The 12,259-nt window shown below is 37.7% G+C and overlaps 1 protein-coding gene and 1 pseudogene across 1 annotated transcript in view; both read right to left on the bottom strand.

Moving 5' to 3' along the window:
- Window positions 1-12,259, bottom strand: part of C2CD6 (C2 calcium dependent domain containing 6) — a 146,773-nt gene that overhangs the window by 7,305 nt on the left and 127,209 nt on the right.
- LOC115852129 (heterogeneous nuclear ribonucleoprotein D-like pseudogene) lies at window positions 3,501-4,462 on the bottom strand (annotated as a pseudogene).

Genomic DNA, 12,259 nt, shown 5'->3' with positions numbered 1-12,259 from the left:
CCTCAATTAGTAGATTTTCTTTATTTGCACACTCTTATTTAACATTACACTAAAAATTATTTTGAAATGATTAAGACTTAAAAATGAAAACCAATGAGACAGTAATATATAGACTAATAGTCTGAAACACAAATCTTTTCATGTTTATTGGCCAGCCCCCCTCAAGGATATTTGGGTTACTCCATCAAGCAAGCCACAGACTTGCCAAGGTGGAGGAGAGAAAGGAGATGAGTGCCAGTGGAGGCACTGAGATCACCTGTAGTGGTGGGGGCTGTAGCTCATTCCACTAACCTCCTCCTTCTCATTTCCCCTCAGCAAGAGAAGCTCACAGGAACCACAGAGGAGGTGCTCTCAAATATGTGTGGAGAGTCAATATGTGTACTGCAAAGTGGGACTGTGGAGGCCGGGAAACAGTGCCTCTCAGGTCCACTGTGTTAGGGTTCTCCAGAGAAGCTGAACCAGTGGATTTTTTTTTTTTTCAAGTATAGTTGATATACAATGTTGTGTTAGTTTCAGGTGTACATCAAAGTGATATATATATATATATGTAGGTATATATATTGATATATATATCTATATAGAGAGATATATGGATATAATCACATGTTCTTTTTCAGATTCTTTTCCATTATAGGTTATCAGATATTGAATATAGTTCCCTGTGCTATACAGTAGGTCCTTGTTGTTTATTTTATATACAGTAGTGTGTATCTGTTAATCCCGACTCCTAATTTATCCCTCCACCCACTTGCCCCTTTGATAACCATAAGTTTGTTTTCTGTGTCTGTGAGTTTGTTTCTGTTTTGTAAATAAGTTCATTTGTATCATATTTTAGATTCCACATATACATGATATCATATGATATTTGTCTTTCTGACTTACTTCACTTAGTATGATAATCCATACACACACACACACACACACACACACACACACACACACAGAATAGAAAGTATTCCACTCAGCCATAACAAAGAATGAAATAATGCCATTTGCAGCAACATGGATTTATATATATATATATATATATATCACCTTTATCCATTCATGTCAGTGGAAACTTAGGTTGCTTCCATTGTCTTGGCTATTGCAAATAGTACATTGGGGTGCATGTATCTTTTCAAATTAGAGTTTTCTCCAGGTATATGCCCAGGAGTGGAATTGCTGGATCATATGGTACCTCTATTTTTAGTTTTTTAAGGAACCTCCATACTATTCTCCATGGTGGCTGTACCAATTTACATTCCCACCAACAATGTAGCAGGGTTCATTTTTCTCCACACCCTCTCCAGCATTTGTTATTTGTAGACTTTTTAATGATGGCCATTCTGACTGGTGTGAGGTGATACCTCATTGTAGTTTTGATTTGCATTTCTCTAATAATTAGAAATGTGGAGCATCTTTTCATGTGCCTCTTTGCCATCTGATTGTCTTCTTTGGAGAAATGTCTATTTAGCTCATCTGCCAATTTTTTGATTGGGTTATTTGCTTTTTTGATATTGAGCTGTATGAGCTCTTCGTATATTTGGACATTAAGCCCTTGTCAGTCATATTGTTTGCAAATATTTTCTCCCATTCTGTAGGTTGTCTTTTCATTTTGTTTATGGTTTCCTTTGCAGTGCAAAAACATATGTTTGACTAGGTCCCATTTGTTTGTTTATGCTTTTATTTCTTTTGCCTTGGGAAACTGAACATTGCTATGATTTATGTCAGTGAATGTTTTGCGTATGTTCTTTTCTAGGAGTTTTATGGTGTCATGTCTTATATTTAAGTCTTTAAGCCATTTTGAGTTTATTTTTGTGTATGGTGTGAGGGAGTGTACTAATTTCATTTATTTACATGCAGCTGTCCAGCTTTCCCAACACCACTTGCTGAAGAGACTGTCTTTTCTCCATTGTATATTGTTGCTTCTTTTGTCGAAGATTAATTGACCGTAGGTGTGTGGGTTTATTTCTGGGCTCTATTCTGTTCCATTGATCCATATGTCTGTTTTTGTGCCAATACCATGCTGTTTTGATTACTGTAGCTTTGTAGTGCTGTCTGAAGTCTGGGAGAGTTATGCCTCCAGCTTTGTTCCTTTTCCTCAGGACTGCATTGGCAATTCTGGGTTATTTATGGTTCCATATAAATTTTAGGATTATTTGTTCTAGTTCTGTGAAAAATGTCATGGGTAATTTGATAGGGTTCACATTAAATCTGTAGATTGCTTTGGGTAGTATGGCCATTTTAACAATGTTCTTCCAATCCAAGCACATGGGATATCTTTCCATTTCTTTGAATCATCTTCAATTTCCTTTATTACTGTTTTATAGTTCTCAGTGTTTAAGTCTTTCACCTTGGTTAGGTTTACTCCTAAGTATTTTATGCTTTTTGATGCAATTTTAAAAGGGATTTTTTTTTTTTTAGCTTTCCCTTTCTGATAGTTCATTGTTAGTGTAAAGAAATGCAACAGATTTCTGTATGTTAATCTTATATCCTGCTACCTTGCTGAATTCGTTTATCAGTTTTAGTAGTTTTTGTGTGGAATGTTTAGGTTTTTCTATGTATAGTATCATGTCATCTGCATATAATGACAATTTTGCCTCTTCCCTTCCAATTTGGATATGTTTGATTTCTTTTTCTTATCTGATTGCTGTGGCTAGGACTTCCACTACTATGTTGAATAGAAGTGATGAGAGTTAGCATCCTTGTCTTGCTCCAGATTTTAGTGGGAAGACTTTCAACTTTTCACTGTTGAGTGTTACGTTGGCTGTAGGTTTGTCATAAATAGCTTTTATTATGTTGAGATATGTTCGCTCTATACCCACTTTGGTAAGATTTTTTTTTTCTCTCATGAATGGATGTTGAATTTTATCAAATGCTTTTTCTTTATCTATTGAGATGATCATGTGGTTTTGTCATTTCTTTATCACATTGATTGATTTGCATATGTTGAACCATCCTTGTGACCCTGGGATGAATCCAACTTGGTCGTGGTGTATGATCTTTTGTATGTGTTGTTGGATTCAGTGTGGTAGTATTTTGTTGAGAATTTTTGCATCTATATTCATCAAAGATATTGGCCTGTAATTTTCTTTTTGGTAGTGTTTCTATCTGGTTTTGGTATTAGGGTGATGGTGGCTTCATAGAATGACTTTGGGAGTGTTCCCTCCTCTTCAGTCTTTTGGAAGAATTTGAGAAGGATTAGTATAAGTTCTTCTTTGTATGTTTGGTAGAATTCCCCAGTGAAGCCATCCAGTCCTGGACTTTTGTTTGCAGGGAGTTTTAAAATTACAGATTCTGTTTCACTTCTAGTGATCAGCCTGCTCAAATTATCTATTTTTTTAACACATAAGGAAGCATTTATTTGAGGTTTAACATGAAATCATACAAATAAAATTTGTATAAACAAATCCACATTGAGTCATAACACAGCAGAAGACAAAGTTAAAACGAATTGGCGGCTATATACAGTTGGACAGAGTTGTGTCTTGTACACTAGAAAGTCTTTTATAGAATAATCATCTTAGATCAACAGAAGACCAATCTTCAATGTCATCCTGCAAGCAATCTCCTCCTGTTTTCTTCAATGTCCCCTTGTAGTATGGCTGGCAGTTGTTTTGGTGACTGCCACCCCCTTGAGATGCCTTGCCATAAGTGCTTTCTTGGGCACTGTAGTCTGCATATCCTTGTCCGTATCCGCAGTTCCTAGTTATACCCAGAATAATCATAGCAGCCATAGCCACTATAGTTTTGATCACCACCATAGGCGCTATTGTAATTTCCATATCCTTGATCATAATAATTATTACTTGGTTCCAGTTTTGGCCCTGACCTCAGTCACGACTCCAGCACCACCTCACCCACCAGCTACAGCACATCTTCTTCCTTTTTGTTGTTGCCTGTATGTGCAACTTTGATTTCACACTTCCCAGGACCAATTTGATGATAACTGCTTACTAACAATTTCTTAACTGGCTCTTTGTATATGTAATAAAACAAAATCCTGTTATTTGCTTTTGTATCCATGGGAAGTTCAATATTTTCAATCTCTCCAAAGCCTCCAAAATATTCTTTAATTTGTTCTTCAGAAGTATCTGGGCTCAGTCCACCCACAAAAAACCTTTTGAGGGGTTCCTTCCCTTTTAAAGCTTTGACCTTTTTAGCGTCTAGCAATTTGCCATCCAGTTTGTGTTCTTTAACTTCCAAAACCTTATCAACACTAGCAGCATCTTTGAAAAGCACAAATCCAGATCCTCCTGATCTTTCGGTGACTGGATCTGTTTTAATTGTGCAGTCTACAACTTCCCCAAATTGAGACAAATATTCAGTCAGATCTTTCTTAACTTGTATCCCAGCTCAAGCCTCCAATAAACATTTTACTGTCATCCTGCTGATTCTTGCTCACGTTAATCTTGGATCCCTCTCCGAATTCCTCTGTGTTACTGTACTGATATATATCCTCCATGGTGGCAGAATTGTTGGCTGGTGGCTGCTGTCACGCAGTCTGAGTCGTGGCCGCAACAATGGCAGAGCATTGTATGGAGCTGGATTGAAAATGGCGGCGGACCCTAATTAAACTTAAAAGCTTTTACACAGCAAAGAAAGCCATAAACAAAACGAAAAGAAAACCTACAGAATTGTTGCAAATGATGCAGCTGGTTTTCTTTTATACTTGAGTTCAAATTTTTGGTTTTTGTGAATCTTTTGTATGTTTTTGATTTGTGGTTACACTGGTTTTCAAGTATGTTAACTCATTATTCTGTCTACTTGCTTTAGACTGGTGGTCCTATAAGCTCAAACACATTCTAAAAAATCTACATTTTCTTATTCCCCTATTTTATGACGTTGATGTCCTGTTTTACATTTTCATGTTTATCCTTTTGCTGTTCATTGTAGTTATAATTGCTTTCACAAAATTCTTTGATTTTTTTTTAATCTGTGTACTGGCTTATTCAAGTGGTGTACTGGCTTATTCAAGTGGTGTACAATCATTTTACGTACTTGCTTTTCCGTATTTTGATTTTCCCTTTCCTATGGGTTCTTGCTTCTTTTCTATTTAGAGAAAACCTTTCAATATTTCTTTTAGGGTAGACTTAGTATTGCTGTATTCTTTTAGTTTTTGCTTGCCTGAGAAATTCTTTAATTTTTTCTTCTATTCTAAATGATAATCTTGCTGGGTAGAATATCCTAGGTTGCAGGTTTTTCCCTTTCAGGACTTTGATGAATGTATTTTGCTATTCCCTTCTGGCCTGCAAGGTTTTTGTAGAGAAATCAGCAAATAGCATTATGGGGGTTCTTCTGTAACTAACTCTTTGTTTTTCTCTTGCTGCCTTTAGAATCCTGTCTTTAACTTTTGCCATTTTAATTATGATATGTCTTGGTATAGGTCTGTTTGGGTTCATCTTGTTTGGGACCCTCTGTGCTTCCTTTATCTGGACATCTGCTTCATTAGGTTTGGGAAATTTTCTGCCATAATTTCTTCAAGTACATTTTAGATCCCCCTTTCTCTTCTCCTGGGATCCCTATTATGCACAGCTTGGCATCCTTTATATCAGCCCATAGGTCTCATATGTCGCTTTCTTTTCTTTTTTTTTTCATTTGTCTTTCAGCGTTCTGTTATGATTGGGTGATTTCCATTATTCTATCTTCCAGATCACTTATTCGTTCCTCTGCATTATTTAGTTTGGTATTTTATTGCCTTTAGTTTGGTTTTCATCTCAACAATTGAGTTGTCTAATTTTGATTGGCTCCTCTTTATAGTTTCTATTTCCTTGTTACAGTGATCTGCATTTCTATTGACAGCCTTTCTTAATTCCTTCAGCATTTTTATTACCTCCTTTTTGAATGTGGAGTCTGGCAGGCCGGAGAGGTCTGTTTCATTGTTTGTTCTTTCAGGGGATTTTTCTTCTTTTAATTGGGAGTGTTTCCTCTGCTTTTTCACTTGTATTTCTTTGACTCTGAATTTAGGGGAAACAATTATCTACTGTGGTCTCAAAGGGCTGTTTTTATGTGGGAGCATCCCTGTGTAGCCTCCATGAGTCTATTATTTTTGGTGTGAGGGCTGTTTTTTGGTATGGATGCCTGCCATGTCTTTCCTCAGAGTTAGCTGGCCATCATCCCCTTGATATGGGGTATGATTGGTGTTGTGATGACCAGAGCTTGCACTCGATGTTGGGCAGGGCCTCCTCTGCTCTGTGGTTGTCACAGCCCTATCGAGAGCAGGGTCTGCTTGCCAGTTGTTGGAATAGAAGCCCCCAGATCCAGTTCTAAGCTGCACTGTGAGGTAGGTGGGATTGGAGCACTCCCTCTGGGAAAGGAGCTGCTCCATATTCCTCTCCAGGGGCTGTCCACTGGGACGGGCACTCTGTGCCATCACCTGTTACCTAGTGCATGTGCTCACAAAATACACTGTTGTTGGCACTGCCCTCGGCCCTGCCTCCGCTGTGAGAATGCTGGTAATCAGCTCAGATTTCAGCCCTGCTTCTGCTTGTGTGCACCCACAAAACCTGCTGCTCCTGGCACCAGACCCGCCTCAGCTGGGGAATGCTGGTAATCAGCTTGGATGTCCCTCAGGCACTGCACTCACAAAGCCACTGGTATAAATCCACTGAAGTTGCGTACCCGGACCCGTTGTAGGAGTGGCAGTAATCTGCCCAGATTTCAGCCTCAGCAGCTGCATGTCTTGGGCTGGGAAGTGCAGTGAGGTGGCAAGGACTGTCTGTCCTGGTCTCTCTCTCTCCTGCCTGCCGCAAACTGGCTGCTACACTCTCTTCTGAGCCTCTGAAGCTCCCTATCTGTCCCCTCTGACCTCCTAGCTGGTGAAAGGGGTTCCCAGGGTGAGGGAACTTTTTCCCTTTCACAGCTCCCTCCGAGGGGTGCAGATCCCATTCCAATTACTTCCCCCCCCTTTTATCCTACCCAGTTTACATGGTGATCTTTTGTGCAGCTTTGGTTGTATGAGATCTTCTGCCAACGTTCAGTAAGTATTCCGTGAGAATTGTTCCACGTATAGATTACTTTTATATATTTGTGGAGGAGGTGAGCTCCATATCCTTCTATTCTGCCATCTTGATCTCCATCCCCCCAGTGGATTTTTTAAATAAGGAATTGGCTCACATGATTATAGAGGCTGACAAATCCCAGATCTGCAAGGTGAGTAGGCAAGCTGGAGACCCAGGAGAAGCAGTGGTGTAGTTCCAAATCGAAGGCTGGCAGGCTGAAGACTTAGGATGAGCTGATGTTTCAGTTCGACTCCGAAAGCAGGATAAAGCTGATATCCCAGTGTGAAGGCATTCAGGCAGGAGGGATTCTCTCTCGGGAGGATCAGCCTTTTTCTTCGTTCAGGCCTTCAACTGATGAGGCCCACCACATCAAGGAGGGCAATCTGTTTTTTCAGTCTACAGACTTAGATGTTAATTTCATCCAAAAATGCTTTCACAGAAAGACCCAGAATACTGTTTGATCATGTAACTGGGCACACTGTGGCCCAGTCAAATTGACACAAAAAATTAACCATCTCAGTAGATATTGACAGCCTCACCCTGAGAGTGAATGCCTTAAGTGTTGCACCATAGGCTCCTGGCATGCTATATCAATTTTTTTTTATCACTGTTGTAACAAATTACCACAAAGTGGTAATGACTTCAAACACCACAAGTTTATTATCTTACAGTTCTGGAGGTGAGGATTGTAAAATGATTTGGCAGGGCTACATTCCTTCTGCAGGCTCTAGAGGAGAAATTTCTGCCTCTTCCAGCTTCTAGAAGCTACCTGCCTTCTTTTGCTTCACGGGTCAGCATTACTTCAGCTTCTGTTTCAGTGACCACACCTCTGAATTGACCCTTCTGCTTCTGTCTTATAAAATCCTTTTGATTATGTTGGGCCCACCCAGACAATCCAGGATAGTCTCTCCAGCTCCAGATCATTAATTTAATCATAGCTGCAAAATCTCTTTTGCCATGTAAGGTAACATAGTCACAGGTTCCTGGGATTGGGATGTTTGTATGTTGGTGGGGGAGGGGTTATTATTCTGCCTACCGTACATGGCTAATCTCATCTTGGTATCTGCTTTCTGAAGGATCCAAAGTAGCACAGCCACCTTGGCCAAAATGACCTCCCATGAGTTTCTATAGTACTTTCCCCAACAACACTTACACAACTCTACTATAACTACTTCTGTGTTTATGTCCCTGTAGACTGTGGACTCCTTGAGAATACTGTCTTATTCACGAGAATGTAGTTTAGCAAAATGTTTGGCATATTAATTTTATTTCCATGGTAGGAAATTTTTGACCATGTCACAATATTACTGTTAAGAGTTTAATGAGGCAAAGTGACTTGAGATTTCCATCTAGTAAATATTTCCTTCCTTTACTGCAAGCTAGATCAATGGTTTTCCCCATAAGTACTGTTGGTTAGTTGCCTGTTAGCTCTCAAATCCGTTTCTCCACTTTTCCTCTGCTCTGTTTCACTGGGAACTACATTTCCCATGCCCCCTCACTCTCTGGTTTCCAGCGAGGCAATAGCAGGAGATTAGAGAGCAGGATGAGAGAGAAAAAACATAGTTATTTCTCACCCCCTGCCCCACTCCCCTGTTTCTTGTGGTGTCTCTGTCAGTGGCTGTATCTTCTTTGTATTCTGGCTCTAGGACACTGGTCACACCACTTCTTTCTGATGTCCTATCTGAGGGGCGCTATCACTTTCTGCTCTTGCCAATCTCTGGATTGCCACATCATCCCTTTTAGTTTCTTAGCCTTGGTTCCATCACCCATGAAACCAATTCCCTGTGTTCCTTCTACTTGAAAGATCCAGAGGTAATTGTGCTTTCCCAGTCACACTCTGCTTGATATATGTACTGGCAACTTTGAGAATTACTAGAAATTCTTGGTCTCCCCCCCAAAATTACTACCTTGATTATGGCATTAAATGAACGATCAGAAATTATGTTTTCTATCAGCCAATTCTATTTAAACTCCATAAACTTTATGATTTATGGTAGAAAAATGGAAATGGACAAAAATTCTATAAATTGAAATTCTTACTCCCCAAGAGTGAACCAAAGTTCAGCAAGATTCAAATATTGTATTTGATAAGAATAGAACCAATTCTCAAAAGTCTCTTAATTTAAATCCTATGCTGATTTAGCTAATTTTTAATGCAGTTTGTTTTATACAGTTTCTTCCTGAGTTTCATGTTATTAAAGAGGCTGTCTCATAGTTTTTTGAGTAAGCTAGAAAGTCACTTCAGTGTATTAGAAGCCTCAGGAATTAGTAGTATGAAATTTGTTTTTTATTATCTTTATAGTGTAAAAAGTTGTAATATCAGATGATATTGAAGTTAATAGATGTTCTATAGGCCCAGGGAATTGCATACTGTTGAATCTAGAGCTGAAGAGTTAAAGTATATTCATAACAAAAGGCTGAACATACATAACTGCAAATAGATACTCTGACACTGGGTGGTCAGGGATAATTTAGGGCATAGCAGAGATTTGGAAAATCAGAGAATAGTGAAAAAGGGGAAAAGTTGGGAAATAAAACTTCACTAATGACTATGTATCTTTGAGGTTGTTCTCTAAGATTCATAAACAAAACACATTTACATCAAAAGTGTTTTTTTCATTTTAATTAAAACAAAATGGTTCTAACAAGATGGAATTTGGTTACTGACTTCTATCACACAAAAGGACAGATCTCCAAACCATTTTGTTAATTGGAGAAATGACATTCTGACTATTGGCCTCACACATCATTCTGAACTGTTTAACATCTGGATAATATCACAAATGAGCAAACGTTTTTCAATATACTCTTAATTTTTTTTTGGCTGCATTTTATGGATTTCATAATCTGGGATTGAATCATTTATATGAACTAAGCCTGCTGAAACCATTCGAGGACTTGTAAATTTTCCAGTGTAGCTTTCTTGTTTGTTAACCTCTGGAGCAGTATACGGTCTTGCAGAGCATTTTAACTGATCATGGCTATCATTTGGGCTCTTTCCTAAAAGCCTTGCTCTTGATTTTGCTTTTTCAAGATGCTTAAATGAAGTTACATATAAATCCTCAACTCTATCCGAACAATCCTAAATATTAAAATAAAAGATCAGGTTGGTGAGTTAGGTTTCTTAAAAGTACATTTTAGACTTACAAGGACTAGTTTGTAATATCAACAAAGAATGAGAGCAGTCAAATGTTTTATAGGCAGTCCCCAAATTCAGACCCTACATTCAAGGCCTGCCATCAGATACTTTAAAAACCATACTTTAAAAAATCTCATTGTTTCAAAGGATCTGTTATTTCAAAAGGTATGCAAGATATGAGCTGAAAACCAGAAATCTTAGGGGACCTGTCCTCAGGGGTCGGACTCCTAGGCAAAGACAGCCCTCCTATAATTCTCCTCTTCTAAAATACCTCTTCCCCAACCCCAAACATAAATTATAAGCTCTTATATTATACTTTTTAAAGCATCCAAACATTCATTCTTTAAAAGTTAATAAATACCTTCTTTAATATTTATATACACACGCATACAGAGGTCAGCATCTAAGGATATGGTTATGTTTATACTAAAATATAAAAAATTTTTGTGTACATTCTGAGACTAAACAAGTAAAATGTTTAGGAAAATAACTGGAAGGAAATACACCAAAATAATTTTTTTAAATGATGGTTGTTTTAGGTTGGTGGGATTATGGGCTTAGTTTTCCTTTTCTCTTTTTTTTCAAATTTGTACAATATGACTATATTTTATTTAAAAAATGTAATAATCTACAAGTACCCATAAGAGGGTATGGAGTTATTAGTCATTTCTCAAATTAGTGTAAACTAGTTTCCTCTGCAGTTTGAGCAGTTTGTCCCTTAATGCTTTGCAGAGATGGCCACACCAAGGGAATGGGCCTGCTTTGATTTGGTGAGAAGGTGGGAGTAGATTAATAGAATTGGCAGGTAGGAGGAATTTAGGCAGGACTAAGAAGAATTACGGCAGCAAGAGAGAGAAGATTTACCAAGAAGGAGGTATGAAGAGTCCATATTTTTGCCTGGGTTTGCAAGTAAACATTCTTCCTTTTCCATCTTATATACATGGAAGCAATTAGGTAAGGGAATTATTAAGCAATTATTAAGGGAATTTCTGTTACATTGGTAACATATAATTTTTACTCGACAGTTGATATAACATTACTAGAGTGACAGCAGAAGGGCACGGAGACCCACACCACTGGTTATTTTTCTGGAAGCGCCTACAACTCAATTTCCCTGTCTTCTACTTTGATTGCTTTGGGAGATTTCCTGGATTTTAGAGAATCAAATGAGCGAGTCTTTCTGATGATCTGAAAAATGCCCTCTTACCTCTCAAATTCTCTGGTGTCAATTTTACTAGAGAGAAAAGTTTAGGTACTGTTGGTTTGACAGAGGGAAGTAAATATAACTATCTCCCTTATCCATTCTTAGGATAAAGGTTCTGAGATCCTATATGATCCCATACCATATAACATAAACACAATCTCTTATTTTGTTTGGAAAAGTGATAATAACGATTCCACTTATCTGAGGGAACTTCAGAAAGTCTTTGCTTTTCAAAAACTATGCACCCATCTTTTACTTCCTTTTCCTCGTCTGTACACACACACACACACACACACTCATTATTAAATTATTGAATTTAGAAAAGAGAAATACAAAGTTGAGAGTATGTTGATAATATTTACCCTGCTACACATTTGCTTTACTATTTACTAGAGGTAATCATTTGCTTTGCTGTGGAAAACAAATTCAAAGCAACTATTCTGAAATTAGATCTATTTTCTCATTCAAAGATAGTTATGCACATCAAATTATCAATATAATTTCATTTTAGAATTTGTGCGTTTTCCCAACTGTGGGTCATGCCTATCTATATATGCCAATAGAGAAGAGCAGTGTTTCAGAAAATTAAAATAAGCCCCTTCCATTCCTAGAGATTTTAACTTTGCTTTTGAATGGTTTATATAACGTCTAGTAGCAGATTTACCTTCCTAATTGTTTTATGTTAATATTAAAAATAGATATGAATTTCCATGTTTCTCAGCAGATGGCAGAGGGGTGGTGATGAGAGAGAAAAGAAAAGAGTAGAAGCTAAATTAAAATTTTACAATTCATAATTCAAGAGATTGTAAATTTTGCATATCTCTAAGGCTTAGCAGAATAACTGGCACATAATATGAACTTAGTTTGTTTTACTGAAACAAAGATAATTCAGCAATCTGCAAAAAGACTATATATTTATACTTATATCTGCAT

The sequence above is a fragment of the Globicephala melas genome, chromosome 7 (genome assembly GCF_963455315.2).
Source record: "Globicephala melas chromosome 7, mGloMel1.2, whole genome shotgun sequence".
Classification (NCBI taxonomy): domain Eukaryota; kingdom Metazoa; phylum Chordata; class Mammalia; order Artiodactyla; family Delphinidae; genus Globicephala; species Globicephala melas.
Note: the sequence above shows the minus strand (reverse complement) of the source record. Positions and strands in the feature narration are given on the sequence as shown.